This window comes from Monodelphis domestica, chromosome 2 (assembly GCF_027887165.1).
Source record: "Monodelphis domestica isolate mMonDom1 chromosome 2, mMonDom1.pri, whole genome shotgun sequence".
In the NCBI taxonomy this organism is placed as follows: domain Eukaryota; kingdom Metazoa; phylum Chordata; class Mammalia; order Didelphimorphia; family Didelphidae; genus Monodelphis; species Monodelphis domestica.
Genome location: NC_077228.1, coordinates 63,500,641 through 63,523,239, shown reverse-complemented (window position 1 = coordinate 63,523,239; position 22,599 = coordinate 63,500,641). Strand labels below are relative to the sequence as shown.

At 35.2% G+C, this 22,599-nt stretch overlaps 1 pseudogene; it reads left to right on the top strand.

Annotated features, from left to right (window-relative positions):
• Positions 1–7,717: 7,717 nt before the first annotated feature.
• The window catches only part of LOC100618655 (40S ribosomal protein S7-like), a 126,645-nt pseudogene continuing 111,763 nt past the window's right edge, over positions 7,718–22,599 (top strand).

Sequence of the window (22,599 nt, the reverse complement as noted above, 5' to 3'; positions counted from 1 at the left end):
CTTGCTTGGTTTTAAAGTCTTTCCCCTCCCAAAGGTCTGACATGTATACTATTCTGTGTTTACCCAATTTACTTATGGTTTCCTTCTTTATGTATAAGTCATTCACCCATTTTGAATTTATCTTGGTGTAGGGTGTGAGGTGTTGATCTAAACCTAATCTTTCCCATACTGTCCTCCAATTTTCCCAGCAGTTTTTATGAAATCGTGTATTTTTATCCCCAAAGCTGGGTTCTCTGGGTTTGTCGTATACTGTCCTGCTGAGGTCACTTACCCCGAGTCTATTCCACTGATCCTCCTTTCTGTCTCTTAGAGGAAATTTTTTAGAAAACTATTGACTCACAGAATCATAGGTAAGTAAAATGTTAGAAATAGAAGAGACATCAGACATCTTCTAATCCAATCACCCCATTTTTCATTTGAGGAAATTGAGATCTAAAGAAGAGAATTACTTAAAATTATGCAAATAGTCTTTAAAGAATCTATTGGTTGAGGGGAATGACTAAGTACTAAGTCAACCCTCTGTTACTAACCTTTATATTCTTTTCTTAATAGAAAAGAAATTTTAAAATGTTAATTCTGGAAAGATTTTTTCTTTACATCACTTATCTTTGGGTCATTTCTGTCAGAGAAAGCAAGCTCATTTTGGTATCTTAGAGGAAAAAAGAGGGGAGGGGAGATGGAAAATATCATAAAATACAGTCCATAGTCAACAGAAAATAAATTTTAGATTATGGTAAATGACATTTATGTATCTCTTTAGGTTCCACAAAATGCTTCTTTTAAGACAATCTTGTGAGATACGCAGTACAAGCATAATGCAAAGTCCAGCTACCAACTGTTGCAAAAAGGAATTTCTAGTGGGTGGTAACTTGAGGAGGAGAAAGAAGTCGTGGGGAGAAAGGGTTAATAAATTGAGAGACACACAGATAGGAATAGAAATCAGGTGAAGACAGAGTACGGCTGGCAGAGGTGGAAGAGAGAGACAGAGAGAGAGAGAGAGACAGAGAGAGACAGAGAGACAGAGAGAGACAGAGACAGAGAGAGAGTTTTGCCATTCCTGTCTTTTATTAAGGTAATGAGTGGGAGGTACTTAATGCATATGTAACAACACACAGTGGACTGCCATTGCTTTAAATGTAAGTTCCAGGCACTGTGGATAACTTTAGCCCAAGAAAGACAAAGAAACCTGGATTTATGCCAGAATGTTAAGAATGCTGAGATCAAAGGTGGCCTGGCCAAGTGAGACCTTCACTGCTCATTCGTAGGTCTTGATCATGCCTTTCTTAATACAATTCCCATACAGCAAACATATACCTTATACATACACATGTGTGGACTGTTACACATAATTATCTTCAGTGTATTTCATTTTTTTAATTGTGAAAATAATTTTAGCATTCACTTTTTAAAATTTTGAGTACCAAATTTGCTTTTGTCCATCCTTTTCTCTCTCATCCTCAAGAAGGCAAGCAGTTTGATATAGATTATTCACGTACAGCTGTACAAAAGCTTTCTACATTAGCCATGTTGCAAAAGAAAACACAAACCAGAAATAAATAACAAAAAAATAACAAAAAAAATAGAAAAACAAGAATAATAAAGAAAATTTAAAAGCATGCTTCAATTCACATTCAGATTCCATCAGTTCTTTCTTTGGAGGAAGAGAGAGTTTTTCATTTTCAATCTTTGGGTTCATTGTATTGCTGAGAATAACTAAATCACTCACAGCTGTTTATCTTACAATATAGCTTTTACTGTGTACAACATTCTCCGGGTTCTGCTCACTTCCCTTTGCATCAGTTTGTGTGAATCTTTCCAAGTTTTTTGGAAAGCATCCTTCTCATAATTTCTTATAGTATAATAATATCTCATCATTTTAGATGGAGTATAGTTATTTATTAATTTAATTAATTAATTATTTTAAGCCCTTATCTTCTGTCTTAGAACCAAGCAGGTTCTAAGGCAGAAGAGCAGTAAAGTCTAGGCAATGGGAGTTAAATTTGCTCAGGGTCACACAGCTTGGAAGTGTCTGAGTTCAAATTTGAACCCAAGACCTCTTGCTTCTGGGAGTGGTTCTTAATCCACTGAGCCACTTAGCTGCCCCTATATACAGTCATTTTAAATGGAGTTTCTTTTTTTTAAATCTCTTGCTGAGGCTCTTAATTGGAAATATATAGAAATGCTGCTGATTTATATGGGTTTATTCTAAGTCCTGCAACTTAGCTGTAATAGTTAATTATTTCAACTAGTTTTTTAGTTGATTCTCTAAATATACTGTGATATAGTCTACAAACAGTGATTATTTTGTCTCTTTGATGCCTATTCTAATTCCTTCAATTTTTTCTTGTCTTACTGCTATAGGTACATATATTACAAAATATATAAAATATATTTTAAAAATCTATAGCTATAGTAAAATATTTAAAAAAAGTTGTGATAATGAGCATACTAGCTTCAACTTTGATCTTTTTGGAAAGATTTCTAGTATATCTTATTATAGATAATTCTTACTGATGATTTTTACATAGATACTATTTATTATTTTAGGGAAAACTCAATTCATTACTATGTTCTCTAGTGTTTTAAAATAAGAATAAGTGTATTTTTTCTAAAAGCTTTTTTTTCTGTATCTATTGAGATAATAATATACTTTTTGTTGTTTTTGTTATTGTTATGGACCATTATGTTGATAATTTCCCCAATATTAAATCAGCCCTGTATCCCTAGTATAAATTCCACCTGGTCATAGTCAGTGATCCTTGTGATATATTGCTGTAATCTCCTTGTTAGTATTTTATTTTAAAATTTTGCATTATATTCATTATGGAAATGGGTCTATAGTTTTCTTTATTTTTTTTTCTGGTTCAGGTATCAATTCCATATTTACCTCATAAAAGGAATTTGGAAGGACTCCTTTGTCTATTCTTCTAAATAGCTTATATAGTATTGGAAATAATGATTCTTTAAATGTTTGGTAGTATTCACTTGTGAATCCATCTGGTCCTTCAAATCTTTTCTTAGGGAGCTCAATGAAGCCTTGTTTAATCTCTTTTTCTAAGATAAGGTTAAGTATTCTATTTCCTCTTCTTTTAAGCTAGACAATTTATACATTTTTATAAATATTTATCCATCTTACTTAGATTGTCAGATTTATTAACATTCAATTGGGCAAAGTAATTCCTAATAACTATTTTTATTTTTCATTGATAACTAATGTATTCTGTTCATTTTTGATCCTGGTAATGTCATTATCCTCATTTTAGAGATGAGAAAATGGGTCCAGGGAGGTTAGGTGACCTGATCATTGTCATATTTCTGATCCACTGTGCTTAGTACGTGATGTCACTTCTTAACTAGTTATGACACTTAACCTCTCCAACACACTGTAGACTCTTAAAATTAAAAGAAACCTTATTTTACAGATCAGAAAGGCAGGGCTCAGAGGGGAGAAAAATGATTTGCCAAAGGTCACATAGTTGGTTATTGGTAAAAGCCAACCCTAGAAAACAAGACATTGGATTTCTAGGCCATTACTTTTTATTACTAATTAGCTTTTATAAGACTTTTAATTATAAATGAACTCCTACAAGTAATAGTGTTTACCATTGACTAAGATCCTGATGGTAAACCCTGGGACCCTTGTTTATTCATCTCATTAAACTTCTTGAGAATTAACTTCCTGAGAAAAAAGATCATTTCCTCACCTTTCTTTGTATTGCCATCTTTTAGCACATAGTAGGTGCTGAATAAATGTTTATCTATTATATTGTATATTGCATTATGAAATCTGTCAAGAATCGATATCATAAAATGTTATGTGAGAATTTGACATCAAAGATATCTTTTATGTAAAACTTGATATTGGAATTTGAGCTCAAATGACTGCATGTTATAATTTGCAGAAAATGTACTCTGTTCATTAACAGAATAGGGCAGGGTTAGGTGCATGGAATGGAAAATCATAGGAAATCAGATTTTTAGGTCAATGTAAGAGCCATCCAATGGAACAGAGTATCTTTGAGATAATGAGTCTCCATTAATTGAGTTGTTCAAATAAAGTATAGATGACTATATTTGGGATAGATGTAGAAGGAATTTATGCTTCAGATCACTTATAAAGTTCCTTTCAACTTCAAAACTACAATTCTTGTGTTTTCTGCCCAGTGGTTAAAGTTCTGTCTACTGGAGTGACATTGGATAAATTTACTTTGATATAAAGGGCCTTTAATATTTGAAGACACTCAGCATTTCTCTCTCATCTCCTTTCTCTGAGGCTAATCACTAATATTTCTTTTAATTTTCCCCCATGTGACATGTAATTCCAAACTCCTTGCTCTCCTCCTCTATATTCATGTTTAATGACCTTCTTAAAATATGAAGAGAAAAATCCATTTGTGGTTTGACCAGTATAGACTTTAGGACTGTATTCTTAATGCAAGCAAAGAGTTCAATAAGTATGATATAGGTTCACAGAAAGTTTGAAGTCAATTCTTATGATTTTTTAAAAAATGCGAAATGCTCTAAATGTGGATCTCCTCCATTTTACTCACATAATTGATTTTTTTTATCTAAGTGCAGGACTTAATAGTTCTCCCTAATAGATTCCATCTTGGTACATACTTCTAGCCTACTAATATATATTTGGATGTGTATTCTTTTGTCTTATAGATTTTCTATCTTTCTCAACCCTGCAAATTAAAAAATAAATGGTTTATGTTAATTTTATTTATTAAAATATTTATATATTTTGTTTTAGATTATCAATTAGTTCCCAACAAACTATACTCCCTTCTTCATGATAACTTCCTGTAAATGAAAACCCCAAAACATTTAGAAGTTAAATAGTTTTTGTTTTTTATAGCATATCACATTTCATTTTTATCACAGTCCTGTATTCCAGAAGATTCCAGAAGATCATCCATTTGTTACTCTTTTTACTAGGTTATATTACAATTTAATGATGTTTTAGTATATCATTTTGTAAAGATTAAAATTTAGGGGAGACGGAGAGACTGAAGGCATCTGAGGCAGGTAGAAATTAGTTTCTCTCTGCAAGGAGTATTATATTTTTTAGAGGTTTATTGAAGATTAAGGATTAAAGAAAATACAGGAAAAGAAGCACGTGTCCAGGCCATAGAGTGGCCTAGACACAACCTCACCTACATTATGAAAAAAGCCAGGCCTGCCCCAAACGGAAGTCCAAGAGTCCAAGAGAGAGAACCCTAAAAAGCCTTTGAATCAGCTTAAATACCTTCTCGATCTCGGCCCAGGTGAGATTACAAGGCATTCTGGGGAAGTGGAGCAAAGGCTCGTGGGGATTGTAGTCCTGTATTCGAGTCTTTTTTTTACATTTTCAAGAGTTCATGTTGCCCCCATCACCTTTTAATAATAATAATAATATTTTTATTGTCCTTTAAAATTTGCAAATCATGTTTCATATCTAAAGTTATTTTATCTTCACAACAATCCTGTGAGATAGCTTTTATTATTCATTTTTAAAAATAAATTTATTTATTTTAAAAATTAATTTAGAATATTTTTCTACGTTTCCATGATTCATGTTCTTTCCCTCCCTTCTCCATTTCTCCCTCCTGGAGCCAATGAGCAATTCCACTGGGTTTTGTATGCATCATTATTCAAAACCCATTTCCATGTTTATTATTCTTATTTTATAGATGAGGAAACTGAGGCCCAGGGTGGTTGAATACCTTGCCTAAAGTCTCTCTATTAATGCCCATCTAGGCAGAACTCCTGCTTAGTTCTTCCCCACTCCAAGCCCATCACTCTGTTCTCTATGAACCCACCTTGTAATGAACCTTGATGAAATTGGCTAGACTGGTCTTCAGCAGACACAGAGTCCAGGACAAAGCATATGCTCAAATTCCTTCCAACTTAGTAGGTTTTTTCAGGTTTTTGTATTATATCACGGTAACCTCTGAGAGAACAGGATCATTTTTCATCTCTTATAGAATTTTGGCAAGGATAAAAATCAAGTTCACAAGCCAACATTTTCTAGAATTCACCTTTTTTCTTCTTTTGAATATGACATTTGCTTTTGTCCCTAGTCTTTCAAATTTGACATTTTTAACAACCCAAGAAAAAGGCTATAGTCAGGAAGAAGGCAGGCAATTAAAAAAATACATATTTTAAAGATATTTTTCCATTTTTCCCCTAGCTGAAACAATCCTTCTCAAATGGATCCTCCTTTGTTACAAAGAAAAACAAGGAAAACCAATTTATACAATGGCTTCTTTTGACAGTGTATGCAAAATGTGGGCTTCTGCCCTTTTAACTTTGCTTTTGTCTTCTTTTTATTTATATTACTGTAGTGAGGGTGTGCTGGAACCAGCTCTGACCCACTCTAGTGCTGACTGTTAAATTTTATTGGAAACATTTATATATCAAAAAAATCAGCAATTGCTACAAATCAGAACTTGAGATACTGTTTTGTTAATTTTTTTAAAATGTGTTAATTATGTAAATTAAACTTAAATGTGTTTGCTCTAATTTTTTTCCCTTCCTAGAAGGTTTAAAAAAATTTAGCCACATTCCCCTGTTTTGTTCCATAAATATTGCTTGAGTTCAGCAAGAATGCTGTAGTAAAAGGATCAGGCAATGAAATCATTACCAGACAGGAAGTCCAGCTACTAGAGGCTAATAATGCCTCTTCCTCAGCCACCACTGCCTCTACCAGGCATTTTTTTGGTGCTTCAAGGTTTACAAAATGCTTTACATCCATTAATTCATTTGTGCCTTGTGGCATCCCTGATTGTGGTCATCATATATATCATTTTCTAATTCTGCTCATTTCCTTCTATTTCTAAAAGCCTCCCTGTGTTTCTTTGGATTCCCTAAATCCATTGCTTCTTAAAGAGTAATGATACTCCATTATATTCACATACCACAATTTAGTTGGCTATTCCCTAATCAATAGACACCACTCTTTTTGCAGGGGGAGAAGTGGAGAGTGTGTATAGGTTTTTCATTTTGTTTTTATCCTTTCTCAGAAGTGCCACTCTAAATATTTTGGTATATTTGGGACCTTTTATCAACCTTCTACTTTGTTATTATAAATGATAAAAATCAAAGAAACAGATTTGAATATCTATAATATTCAAGCACAAAGATTTTGTCAAGAGAGCACAGGAAATATTCCTTGCATGGTATTTAGAAAATCATTAAAAACATACCAACTCCTGCTTGGCTCTTAAGAATTACATATTCTATTCACAGATTCAAAGATTCAAATTGCATAACATGCAAGTAGGCTGCTTTGAGAGAGTATTTCACCACAATGGAATCTGGAGAGTATAACCATTCCCATTGTCTGATATTAGGTTCTCAGGTTCACAGACTTAGAGCTGGAAGGGATATTAGAGATCATCTGGTTCAAGTCTTCATTGTACAGAGGATGGAACTTGGACACAAAGAAGTTGATTTGTCTAAGCTTTCATGGACAGGTTATCGTAATGATCAAAAATCCTAGGTGAGACCAGGTTCTTGGAAAAAAAAATATTGATAAGGGTTCCAATAACAATAAATTAATTGGTCAGTAATCGCTTTTGGTGATCAGAGACAGATTCATTCAACATCTTGAGTCATTAAATGCAATTTTGGAAGCTTATAATTCATCCTTCCCCAAGACATCTCTAATTAGTAGATATCTAATTAGGAGATAGGATAATATTTTCCAGTCCCTGCCTGATCCTTCATGAAGATGGGGAAAATCATATCCCTGATCAGGGATTCCAATATCCTTGCTGATTTAGATGAAGAAATCAGGTAATGGCTGGTTAGGATTGACTCTCCCCAATCCAAGAGGACTCAAGGATACTGCCATAGTGCCCCCTAAATATACTTAGCCAAATTAGTTTTTTTTTTTTGCTAGATAGAATGAGATTTCTGGTCTTATATTCATTCATTGAGAAAATTTATTTTTTCTCAATAAGGCAGACATGAGATAAAAGTCCAGTGGCTCCACCATCTTGATCCTTTAAATTAATATAAACTACAGGAGTATTATTTAGAAGACTCTTTAGAATTGCTAAGTAGAACTAAGCTTTTTGTCAAATATTCTTTTTGTCAAATGATACTTTCTCTTATAGGGTAGAGGAGAGAGATTGAGGGAATTACCTGGTGAAGTTAATGTAACAAATAAACAAATTGAAATTAAAAATACAGTTGGGAATTTTGTATCATTTTTACCAATGTTATTACTTGTTGCATACTTATATAGTGCATTAAGATTTAAGGGATATTTTCCTCTAAACAGCCATGTGGGAATATAAGAATTATTCTCTTTTTTTTAAATAAATGAACAGATTAAGGATCAAATAACTACCAAGAAAAAGATCCTAGCTAGGAAGAAGGGATCAATTTATTTCACAATGTGACTATATGTTATTGATATCTTTTCATCAGTTATTTCCAGATATAGCAAGTGACTCCCTTCCCTATCTCACATTCACCCCAGGCACTCCCTGCTACCCCTTCTTGTCGAGAAAATCTTTATCAGACTTAGCTTTGCCCAAGCTTCTCAATAATAAATAACATCCCGAGTTATGCTTCTAGAATTTTTTGAATACTTCACGATACCCTTCCTTTCTGTGGCACCAGATGTGGCCCTATATTTTATGACGCTGAGATCAGCAGAAGATGAAAATATCTGAAACAGGATTTGGACTCATCTTCCTAACTCCAAGCCTAGGACTGAATTTTCTCTACCATACTACTTCATAGAGATATTTTCAGTGCCTTGAGTGGTGGCACTAGTAAATCCTAGCTACTCAGAAAGTTGAGGCTATGTATTTCTTGAACTCAGGAATTCTGAGATGCAATGGATTCTGCTAATCAGATGTCTTTACTAAGTTCAGCATTAATTGATTATCAACATAGTGACTCCTTGGAAGCAAGGGGCCACCATGTTGCCTAAGGAAGGGCAAGCTAGCCAATGTTGAAAATGGAGTAGATCAAAGTTACCACCCCATTTATTCTAGAGATTTGGCTCATGAGTAGCCTCTGTATTTCCAGCCTGGGCAAGATAGAAATATCTAGTCAATTTAAAAAAAATTATTTTAAATAAGTCAGAAAGTTATAACTCATTCCATTGCATCAGATATTCTAGTTTCAAAAGGAAAAAAAAAAAGAAATTCAAACTTAAAAATTGTTAGACTGCCACACCCAATGCTGTTGTCATGTAACTCAACCATCAGAAGGTCAAAATTAATAACAAAAAGAGCCATACTGGCAATATTTTCCAGTCTCAAGTCTTTCATATTTGATATTCATCATGACCCAAGTAAAAGACCCTTCCCAGAAATAAAAATGAATTTTAATTCATTTAAAAAGAAATCATATATTTTATTGCATTTTTTTAGCCTTTCTGGTCATGTGCCATTTTTTAATTGCTTTTCAGATGCAAAAGGTGATCCTTGTGGAACAAACTCTTTGCCTATTTAAAGGATGAAGTTGGTGATCAATGACACATGTAAACCCAGTGGAATTGCACATCAGTTGTGAGAGGGGGTTGGAGGGAGGGAAGGGAAAGAGCATGAATCTTGTAACCAAAATTACTCTAAATTGTCTAATTAAATAAAATTTAAAAAAAATAAAGGATGAAGTTGGCCTGGCCAGCATAAAGACACTTCCCAGGATTCCATGTAGTCATTAATTCTCCATTTGTGTTCATTCATTTTGGTGAATATAAACCATTGTTTCTCACAGAAGATTTTTCCTCCTGGTGTTGAGGATGTGCTTTATCATCAGATGCCAGAGACTCCTCAGGTCCTAACTGCTTAGACCTCCAAACAATGTCACCTACAGATTGGAATGATTCCCAGACTGACAAAGAAGCTCTTGCTGTCACTATGAGGAGTGAAGAAGATTCACAGTTGCCTCTGGAATGATGCCTTTATAATACTGATCATAAACCCATTAGTCAACTTCCCTGGGTCTGAAACTCCCCCCCTTTTTAACACTGAACTACTTTTGGCCTCTGTTTTCTCATCTGCAAAATGAGAGGGTCAGGCTAGGTGACCTCTGAGAGCCTTTTCTAGGTCTACCTTCCATGTCACCAAGCACTTTCAACAGAGGATTTAGAGAAACAGAACCTTAGAGAAATGGAAAGTGTATCAGATATGGAGGCAGAGTAAATGGATTTAAATCCCAGTTTTTCTGATTTATTACTAGGGGGACTTTGGTCAAGTCACACAACTTTGCTGGGTTTCAATTTCTTCATCTGTAAAGTAAGGGGATTGAAACACAAGCTCTGTAAACTTCTTTTTTTTTGAAATCTATGAAGCTATCCTATGGCCATCTAACCCACTGTCTTCATTTTTACAAATGAGGAAACTGAGGCCAATAGAAGCAGAGTTATTTTGTAGGATCATCGGTTTGGAGCTATAAGGGATCTTAAAGGCTTTCAACTCTAACTCCCTCCTTTTATAAATGAGGAAACTGAGCCCCAGACACACTTTAAGTGACTTTGCTATTGTATTTGCGCCTGGGTCTTGCTTACTGTAAGTTGAAAGCTCTATGGTGGCCAAGTGGTTTAGTGCACTGAGTCAGGAAGCCTCATGTTCAAATCCAACCTCAGATGCTAGCTGGGTGAGCCTGGGCAAGCCACTCTTTGTCTGTATCAGTTTCCTCAACTATAAAATGGAGTTAATAATGGTATCTACTGGGTGAACCTGGGCAAGTCAATCTTTGTCTGCTTCAGTTTCCTCAACTGTAAAATAGAGATAATAATGGTATCTACTTCCTAGAGTTGTCACCAGGATAAAATGAAATAATATTTGTAAAGCACTCAAAGAGCTATACATATGCTTTTTTGTTGTTTGGTCATCTCAGGTGTGTCTGAATCTTGGTGACCTCATTTGAGGTTTTCTTGACAAAGACACTGGAATGATTTGCCATTTCCTTTTCTGGCTCATTTTAAAGATGAGAAAACAAAGGCAAGCAGGTTTAAGTGATTTGCTCAGGAAGCATCTGAGGCTTCCTAATGTCAAACCTGGCACTCTATCCAGTGCACCATAGCTGCCTTTTATTAATTCCAGCTATTATTGGCATTAATTATTACTATTAATATCATTATCCATTAGGCTACAGATTTCACAAGGTCACCCAGGAAGTATGTCAAACAGTTCAATTTTGAACACAAATCTTATGGGTTTGAGTCTCAGGATCTTTCTATTGTATCATATTGCCAACACACAGGATTTCCCTCTTGCCTGAATCCATGTTATACATGCCAAAATATTGGCGAGATTATCCCACTTCTAGTAGAAGATGAGATGTTAGAAAATCTCTCTGGCTCATTATGATCCAAATGATTTAATTAATGGGAGTAGAGACAGAATGAATATAGCTGATAGAAAAACTCCTGGAGAATTCAAGCCATTTATAGAATGTTGACATGATCTTTCTTCCAATGAAGAATAACTTTAATGAAGAAATTCTGCTGTTAACTCAAGGTGATTGCAACATCACTTTGGCCACCCTACAAATAACCCATCTGGGAATTGTTTCTATGAAAGCATTCAGCTGAAATTATGCCTGATTTTCTAGAATTGTTTCTAGTGGGGAAAAAAAGACTATGAAGTCACAGGCTACTCAGCACCACCATGCAAAATTTCCTACTTTTTCTTGAGATGTGCCCTCGATTGGGTTTTGATCAAGAATCCATATTGTTGCAATGATCTGGAACAATTCTTAAAGATTTATGATGGGGAAAGCTATCCATCTCCAGAGAAGGAACTGTTGGAGTCTTCTTTCACATGTGTATTTTTGGTTTTATTTTGGGGTTTTGGTTACATATGACTTTGCTCTTACAACAATGACCAATATGGAAATGTGTTCTGCATGACATGAAAAAATAGGGAAAAAAGTCCAAGGACACATACAAAGAATCCATATTGTTATTAACCAATCAAGCCATTCAAAAATCAGTGAGTAGATACCAGGCATAGTATTTAATAACCTGTGATTACATATCAAATGCTCAAGGAAGTTTATAGTCTAATGGAGGCAACAATATGCTCATATATAATGAGATAGATGCTAAGTAAATTTAAAGTATCTTCTTTTTTGGATGGGGAAGCAAAATCAGATAATATATGTAAAGTGCTTTGAAAGTATTATGGAAATGTTAACTAGTATTATTTTCCAGAATTATTCCAAGAAGAAAATTTGATTATGGTAGATGCCTCCTCAAAATGTTTGGAAATGTTCCTACCTATTTCACAAATCTCTGCTGCATGCATCACAAGCTATTTGCAGCTCACAGATGGGGACACACTGCTCTTTATGAACAACCGATCTATATGCATTTATCTCAGGTGTATTTAAGGAATCTATTGTCAGGAACCTGTCACCCACTCACTCCACCACCATCAAACAAATGGTCAGCCCAATGAATGGTACAGATTATTAAAGATGTCCTGAAGCAAATCATTGGGGGAGAGTCTACTTTTGATAATCCAACTAAAATGGATGATTTACTGTGTCCTGACTAAATTCTGTCTTTCCTGAATATGTGCTTTTGCCCACGACTTTCCCCATAGCTAGAATGGACTCCTCATGTATCCTGTCTGTGAAAACTGGATTTAGCTATCTCTTGATTGTAACAATGAAGGTATTTACCTTTTCCTTTATAGTGAAGCTAGAATTGTAAGCTACAATCTGTTTTTAGATTTTAACTACAAAAAGGTGTTAAGTAACTATAAAAAGGTGAACTTAACAAAAGAGGTGTTAAATAACCCAAAAAGATATAATCTAAACAAAGAATATGAGAACTAAAGAATGGACAGTCCTGGAGAAAAGCATCTGCTGTGATTGGTAGACGTGAAAATTTAGACAAGGTGATACAAGAGAAAAAGATCTTAAAAAAAGGACCAAAAGGCAAAATCAGACATTTAGATTCAGACATTCCTATAAGTTTGGAGAGACAGGCAGTCACTGGGCTTGGAGTGAAGGAGGGAGGAGCGACTGGAAGACCAGCACCCAGACTTCTTTTAGACTGTTACTATTGGTGAGTGAAAAGGTGACTTAGTGACCTCCCCTTTCTGGAGATCGCCTATCTTAATACTCTCTTCCCCTGACTGGGGCTTAGAATTTCTAACTGGTATCAGAGGAAACCAGAACTCACTCTCTCTCTCTCTCTCTCTCTCTCTCTCTCTCTCTCTCTCTCTCTCTCTCTCTCTCTCTCTCTCTCTCTCTCTCTTCTTTTCTTAATATCTTCCTTCTATTGTAAATATTGCAAATAAAACTACCATAAATTCCATTTACTTTAATAATTCATTTTGGGATTTAGAAATTAAATCCCTGGTGACCACATAATATAACCACCTAGTATATATATATATATATATATATATATATATATATATATATTCAGAGTCCAACCACAATTAAATTTTAATATGCCTAGGACTGATGAAATTCTTTAGGACCCATCTCCTTTTCCATGCAGCATTTCTTAATGACCACAGCTTGAAGTCATCTTTCTTTCCTTAAATTTTTTCCCACACTTCCTTTCAGTTATTATATTCCAATTTGTGTAATGGTTATTTCATGACTTTTCTCTCATATTAGATTGAAAGTATATGTATATATACTCAGTCTTTGCTAGCTGATATATACATATGTGTGTATTTATATATGTATATATATATATATATATATTTCTTTTTCCCCCTCTTCAATCTTTTTATCTCCAATGCCCAACAGAATATTTTTCATATAGGGATAAGAAACGACCTATAATTTCATTGCTATAGGAAATTTCTCAGTCAGGAAAATCTTACCAATTCATTTTGGCATCTTCTTTAACTTAGAATCTTAGAGAATTGCTTGGAGCACCAAAAGTTTAAATGACCTACCCAAGGTCACCCAGCTAGGGTATATCAGAGGTGGAGTTTGAACAGAGGTTTTCCTGGTTCCAAAGCCAGCTCTCTCTGTACTGTGTGTTGCTGCCTCTTGAAGTTAAAATAAAATAAGTTCTAAATAATTGTTTGTTGAATTGAATTAAATATTCTGGAAATGGTCAAATAAATCTGGGAGGTTATTTAGTACTCATTACTAAACAGTAGGAGTTGGTGTGGCTGAGTTATTAATATGGAAACATTTCAAAACTTTCCTTGAATAGTTTATTGGAATTCAGCTGAGTATTTATACAGTGAAGACTAATTTATTCTGTATGGTGATCTGTCCATACTTTCTCTTTGTTCCTTTTGACCATAAAACTTTCCACAGATTTATTGCATTTATTTTCTAACCAGATTATATATTATGACTGTCTTATGCTCTCTGTGCTTTAGTCAAACTGCTCTGTTCTCTGGCCCCCACATGCACCCATGTGATCTCTTTCTATCTTCCTTCCTACGCTGTCCCTTGTCCTGGAATGCCCTCTTTCTCCTTCTTTATCATTTAAATTCCTAGTTGTCCTTTAAAGCCCAACTCATGCTACCTCCTACAAGAAACTATTCATGATTCTGTTGGTCTTCCCAAACCTCCTGGGGTGATCTGGAGGAGGGGATGGGGAGGGAGGACCATTCCCAAAGCCCTTGGGTTCAGGATCCTAGACTTTCTCTATTGGGATTCAAGGGGAGATGGTGACAATGGCTTGACTCTCCTGGAACATGCCACCTCTGTCTCCCTCAGGGCACTTTGTTGCTTTGGCAACCACTCATCTTTTGCTAAACATCGCCCCTGGATTACTTTCCCATCCACCTTCTCTGTTCCTACTCATATGCCTTTGAATAGACCTGGATGTATTCATATAAATAGGCTTACAGGGTTCATTTTAAATTTATGTTTTATGATTTCAGCTGGACCCTCCTTTAAAGAAAGCAATGGTTTTATCCATTCTAAATTGATTCCTTACAGAACCTATTTCAAACTTTCTCTTCTATCATATCAAAAAGACTTTATATATTATCTAGCCTAAGCCCCCCATTTTATAGATAAGAAAATTGAGGCCTTAAACATTTTAGTAATTTGTCCAAGTTCACACAATTAGTAAATGAAAGAGCAGGAATTTGAAATAGATTTTCTGACTCAAACCTAGCATTCTAGCTTTCTATTCTTCCTTTCGTTCTCACCTCCTAACTCCTTCAGCTAAGAACCTTGACTCTTTATTGAGAGTATTTAACCCATTTACCATCAGCTCCTTCTCCCCTCCTCTTTATCTCATATCTCTGATTTCATCTCCAATTTTCTCCTCCTTTTCCACCACTCTGACAATGAGATTTACTTTCTCTACACCAAGGGGAACTTCTTTCTGAGTCCTTGATTCAGTAGCCTGCTGTCTCTTTCAGGAAATTAAAGTTTTAGTCATTCACTAATGCATTAACTCTTCAATCTCTCCTTAGCCATCATTTCCTTCCCTAGGTCCCACAACAATGCACATCTCCCCAATATTGAGGAAAACTCACACCAGTTCCCTAAATACCCTAAATCTGTTCTATATTTCTCTCTTTCATAATCAATGTCCTAGAAAAAGCTGTCTCAATTCATTGTCTCCTCTTCCTTGCTTCCCACCCACTTCTCAGTCCTTTGTAACCTAGCTTCTCTCCTCAACTGAAATTTTTCTTTTCAAAGTTACCCACCTATGTTTTAATGGACAAGTATGACTTTTTTCCTCAGACCTAAGACCTCTTTCTCCACAACCTTTCTTCTTAATTTGATACTGTTGGCTTCAGTCTCCTCCTGAGTACTCTCTTCTCTCTGCATTTTCATGCTACTCTTTTCTCCTTACTTTCTGTTAACCAATTTGGTCTTTCTCAGTCTCCTTTGGTGACTCATAATTCATATCATGCCCCATAACAATGACTTTCTCCCCCAAGGCTCTGCCCTTTAAAAAAATCTTCCTTTTTTAATCTATTTTCTCCTCTCTTTCTGTCTCTGTCTCTCTGTTTCTTTCTGTCTATCTTTCTTGTATCTCATCTCCAATGGGTTTAATTACCATCCCAATACAAATGACTCCCAAATTTATACATTGAGACTTACCCTCTCTCCTGCACTCCAACCCTACACTACCAATTGACTATTGTATATTTCAAGGATGTCATAGAGACATCTCAAACTCACCATTTCCAAAATCGACTCTGTTTTTCCCTCTAAATGCAACTCTCATAAACTTCCTTCTTTCTGTTGTCACATTCTTCCAGGCTTCCAAGTTCAAGTTATTGTTGACTTCTCATACTCCCTTATCTCACATAGTCAATGGACACATCTTGCTTTCTTCTAACCCCATAGCATCTCTTGCATCTGACACCTCTCTATACATGTTACAATAGTCTTTTAATTGGATTTCATGCCTCAGATCTCTTTCCAGTCTAGGCCCTTCTAATCACTGCTGCTAAAAGTGATTTTTCTTAAGCTTAGATCTGAGCACTTTCCTCCAATCCTCCACAAACACCAGTGTTTTCCTATTTCCTCTAGAATAAAATATAAACTCTCTTGAGTTTTTAAAACACTTTACAACTTTGCTTCAATTGCTCTTCCTTTGTTCTTTGGATATTTTTCTCCCTATTACATTCAACAATTCAGCCAAACTGGCCTTCTCTCTGTTCCTCATCAAGACATTCTCTTTCTCATTTTCATTCCTTTTATTGAGTATTCCCTATTCCGGGAATGCCTATCTTCCTTCACCTGAATGAACTCCTCCATATAATATATATAATAATAGTACTCAAAAGGAAGGATGTGATGGAAGAAATGAGGGAATTTGTATAAACTATTTGCAAACCTTAAAGTGCTATATAAATGCTACCATTTATATTATCTATAATACTATTTTATAACATAAACATTATTTGCCATATGATAGAATTAAAATATTAAATTATTAATCACATTATATTAAATAACTAAAACATTGGTCCATTATGTGCTATTATAATTATATAATTAATGATTAAATATTATCATCTTCCTTTTTTTAAAACCTTACCTTCTGTCTTGGAATCAATACAGAAGAGTGGTAAGGGCTAGGCAATGGGGGTCAAGTGACTTGTCCAGGTTCATACAGCTGGGAAGTGTCTGAGGACAGATTTGAACCCAGTACCTCCTATCTCTAGGTCTGGCTCTCAATACACTGAGCTACCCAGCTGCCTCCTATCATCTTTCTTCTTGATGCAACTCAAACATCACCTTCTATAGACAACCTTTCCTGATTCCCCAACTGCTAAGTCTGTCTCCCCCAGTCTAGCATTTAATTACTTTGAATTTTTTCTTTTTAAACGTTACCTGGGGCAAGTCACTTAACTACTTATTATATTAAAACAGTGCCTGGCACATGGTAGATGCTTTAAGAATTAATTTTTATTATATTATTTAATTATAATTATTATAATATAATTATAATATAATAATTATAAGACATCAATCATTAGAGTATTTATTTAATTAATGTTAATTATGTATATTATTTATATATAAATATATATTTATTAACAAAATAATAATATAATAAAATAATGAATGTGTTGTTGGTTGTCTCTCGAACCGAGGATGACGATTGTCTTTTTGCGTTTTTGTGCACAAAGACACCTGTGCATGAAGATTTAAGTGGAAAAGTCGATGCTCAGAGACAGTCCCACTCTCTCGGCATTGGAAGCCTGGGTCCATTGGCATGAAAAGTCGTTACACCTGGAGACTTCCTCAACTTCAATGGATGGCCATGTTGTCTTTTGTGCTCCAACATGCCCTGAGCACTCCACAGTGCTTTCCTGCATCGCCATCTCAGCCGTTGAACCTTCTTGTTGGTTTCTTCCGCCTGTTCCGCTGAAGCAGTCTTCACATGCTAGGTGAGCAAAGCCCTGGTTCACTAGGGGTCGACGACCGGATGGCTACCCTCACAAGGTTTAGACGGCCTGTCGAAGCCTTTGCCTGGGGTGTGGCCGCTGCCGCATGCTAGCAGCTACTGGGAGCCACAAGTGAGAGCTGAGTGTCAGGTGAGGGTCAGTGGCTGGAGAGCTGCCCTAGAAGGGCACGACAAGTCCTCCATACCAGAGATACTACCCCTCCCTGAGCACCCATTGAATATATATTTATTGGATACAATTAATATTAAATAATAATTAATTAACAAATGTTTATCAACTGGCTATGTAACTTGCTGCTGATTTAAGTGTGTTATGGGGGAAAGAGTTGGTTGAGGAAATCAGAGAATTAAATGATCACAGATTTAGAGCTGAAGAGGATAGATATGTCTTTCTATTTCCAAGTTTGGTGTTTAAACCACTATAATATTGCCACTGAGTGTAGGAGAGGGAATGTATTTCCCATGTTAGGCAGTAGAATAGTTCCAGGTCAGGTCTCATGCTTCTTTTGAGTTCCTGTAGCCTATAAAATATAGTGACTTAGCATGGAATGAGCCTTTAGTCTAGTTTTACTGCTATCCATCATTGCTACTACCAAGAAATACTTCTCATAAAAGAAGTCACCCTCCATGATGCGCCTTAAAAGGATGTGTACATTGTGTGATCTTCTCGGATGTCCCCTTGTTGACCCATCTCTCACTCATGATTTGTCCAAGTATTTTTGGTATCTGTTTCTATTCCTAGGCTATATCACCTCAGCAGATTCCAAAGCTTGATTTATATAAACCAAAATTTCCTTTTATCATTCTTCCTTTAGGGGTGTGAGATAGATGATGAACCAGGAGAACTGAGAGATGGAACAATCCAATATCCAGGAAGAGGACAAAAAGAGAGCACTGTCATTGAGACAAAGGGCAAGGAGAATACCTAGGAGGAAGGACTGAGAAAAGGTCATCAGGTCATCAGGCTTGACAATTAGGAGATCATTGACAATCTTCAAGAAAAGAGAGGGAGCTGTGATTCAAGTTAATTTCAGAGTTGAAGGCCATGCGGCAGAAGAGTTTCAAATGATGGCAAGTTCTAAGGTATGACCACCAATGGAGATGGAGCAACAGTGAAGATAGAGATCCCTGGAGTTGAAGTTGATTAACTGAGAGATCAAGGTTTTCAAGGTGACATTAACATGAGCAATGAAGACTCCAAAGATTCAACTCTCCATACTCAGAGAAATCCCTTTATTTAAAGTTAAAGAAATTTATACGCTTCCTTGACTTTTTTTTTTTTTTGTAAACTGGGACAGGAATCTCAGATTACTGTTGTATTTCCTGCTTTTAGCTGGATTGGGAAGACCACAAAACATCCTCTTTTGGTGACAGTTTGGCAAGAAAACTCCAGATCAGGAAGAGCAAAAACATAAATATTGTTGTTGTTGTTGGGTCCATTTGGTTCCAACCTCAGCTCTCCTCCTTTTTCCCCCTGTTGACCTTTTATTGAACTTGGAAAGATTTTGATTCAGTCTTTTTTTATGACTTGAGCAAAAGGCTTGGGTCAGTTGAGGTCAGTTCTCATTCTATCTGAATCGGTTCCCTATCCCCTAGTTCAGTGGGAAAAAAATTTTAGCAAAATAAATTTGCACATTGTTTTAGTTTTCATTGAGTTTTTGACTAGTGAGAGTGTTCAGATCATCATTTTCCAGAGTCACTAGGCTTTTTAGATGGTGCTTTATTTATTCATCTACTTAATTATAAATAAAATGATTCAGTTTGTCATAATCTTGACTCCCTAAAGTTGGAAGTTTTGCATATCCCTTATTCAAATGTCCTTTTTTGAAGTCTATTACCTCTTTCACATATCCAACAAAGATATACCATGGAATGATATGAATAATCCTGACGTATGAAAAAGGAAACCTGGATTTTAGTTTTAAGTTTGTTTTTAACTGATTCTTGAACCTTGAACGAGTGACTCCAATTTTTTAACTCTCCATTTCCCAATATGTAAATTATGTGATATAAACTCTAAGGTAATAATAGTGTCAAACTCAACCAGAAAAATCTCTCCAGGTCATATGTTGACTTAGAAAACCACAGAATAACCCCATCTCTATTGTATTATATTTTTATTTATTTTCTTATGTTTTAATCTGACTATGGTCTCTTTTAGGAGTTTTGGCTATATAGTTTATCGTGATTCTGACACCCTGGACCCTAAGGCATCTTTAGAACCTCAAATAATTAATACTTAATGAGCTAAAATGTCATTTTATATATTTCAAACATTTCCTCCAAAATATGAGGAATTTGGGCCCCAAGAGGCTAAGTGACTCACATGTTTTCCTTGTGGTGGGATAAATGATAATACAGTGAACGACTACTCGAATTAAAAATTAGACATTGGTGACTTACATTGTGCTGATGTATCCTAGGATCTGTCTTTTGTCCTGTGCTATTCCAAATTTCCATCTATGATTTGGATAAAGGGTTAGATGATATGTATCCAAATTTTTAATTGATGCAAAATCAAGACTATCAGGCATATTGAATCACAGAATTAAGATCCAAGGGGATCTCAACAAACTAGAATGATTGATTATATTAATAAGATGGGATTTAATAGCTATATGTAAAATCTTGCATGTGGACTCAAATAATCAAATATATAAAAACAAGAAGAGGGAAATCTCTCAGACAACAGTTAATGTGAGAGTAAAAAAGATTTAGGAGGTTTAATGGATTCCAAATTCAGTATAAATGTAGAGTATGATATAGTAGCCAAAAGAGTGGATGCATTCTTTTCTATTGAGTGATCTAGTAATCAGAACAAGTAAAATGGCAACCACTGTACCCTGACCCGTTCAGACTTCCAGTTCAGTCATCAGCTTTAGGAGGACAATTTTTAGGAATTAATTCAGACACAAGTCAACAGGAGGGTGAGATGATAAGACCATGCAATACAAGGAAAGTAACCAGCAATAGTTGGTTTGGGTTTGAGGGAGGGAAAGGATGATGATTGTTTTTAAGTGTTTATAAAGCTGTTATTAAAAAAAAAAAGATTAGACTTGTTCTGTTAATCCTCTGAGGGGAAAAGGAACAATGCTGGGAAGTTGCAAAGAGACAGTTTTCTCCTCTGTATTTGGAAACATTTCCTATCTATTTTGATTGTTCAAAAGTGGAAGAGGTTACCAAAGGAGATGGTGGGGTTTTGATTTTGTTGGAGATATTGAGATGGATATTGACTGAAAAAATAGCTGATGATTTTGTGCAGAGAATTCTTGTCCAGGTTTTCAACTAAATGACTTCTTAAGCCAGATGGACTCAAAATGGACAGAGTATTGGTCCGGAATTGGTCAGGAAGAACTGAGTTCAAATTTTGTCTTACACGCTTATAAGCTATTTTGACCTTAAATAATCATTTAAGTTTTTGTTTCCTCATCTGTAAAGTGAGTATAATAATCCCACCTGCCTCAGAAAGTTGTTTTAAGGCTTGTCTATGTTAGTATGTGTAAAAAACTTTGTTAACCTTAAAGTTCTATATGAAATCTAGCTATGATTATTGTTTTTGGAATCCTTCTAATATTGGGATTCCGTGACTTGCCCAGGATCACACAACTAGTCAATAGCAGACCCAGGACTTGAACTTTCATCTCCTGACTCCAGTATTCTTTCTACTACCTTGGATGTAAAAGATTTCTTTTAGCCCCCAAATTCTAAGATTCTATTACACAGACCAATTGAGAAGCTGGCTGAGTGATTAAATGAGACATCCAATAAGTTGAGCAATGCTAAACTTGGAATGAAAATCATTATTTTAGATCTTATTATCTCTGAATGTAGTATTTCCGGTTCAACTCTGAATCAAGAGTAAAGATTAGGAAGCATGGAAACCAGAGCTTTTTATTATCATTATTGTTGTTAGTACAAATTTTTAAAAGGGTTTTAAAAAATAGTCTCCGTGAAAGGCAAACACATTAGGTCATTTCTTCCCCTTTTCCCCAGGCACGTTGTAACCATAAACCAAGAGATAATTTGGCTAAGGATCCATTGTGTAAATATTCCAGAGGTTTGGATACATCATAAAAGAATTTTAAATATGATATTCAGAGACAGTATGTATCTTTTTGGGTTCCTTCTTTCCCTTTTATTGATTCTACATGTTCTAATGAACCATATATTTCTGGCTAGAGATAACCACTCTAGCCTGAATGAATCAAAGATATCTTTCTCTTAAATATATGGATAACTGAGATCAAATGTTGTTGAGAATGTATCCAATAACTAGATTAATGGCACTTAGAGACCCAAGTTATTAAATTAAATGAAAATTTAAAAATTATTCTTTTTCTTATTTAAAAAAAGAAAGAACTACATTCATTCTTAGCCATTCTTATCTCTCCTCATATGATGAGGAGGAGATATCAGGTCTTCACAAAAATAATAATAGTATTGCTTCCAATGAGGCCAGGAACATAAATATGTACCATTGAAAGACTCTCCTAGCTCATCTGGTATGGTTAGGGACTATAATGCTCACGGAAAAAGGATTTTCTAAAAATGCTGAAGTTTATCCCTTAAAAGAAAAAAAATCTTTAATTTAATTTTAATCATTTTTTGCTTAAAAATCTTTCTAGAAAGGGTTATAAGTTTATTTTCTTGAATAGAGGCAGCTAAGTGGGGCAGTGAAAAGAGTGCTAGTCTTAGAATCAGGAAGACATTGAAGTTCAAATTCAGCCTCACACACATTAGCTATATGGCTTTAGACAAGTCATTTAACCTCTAGC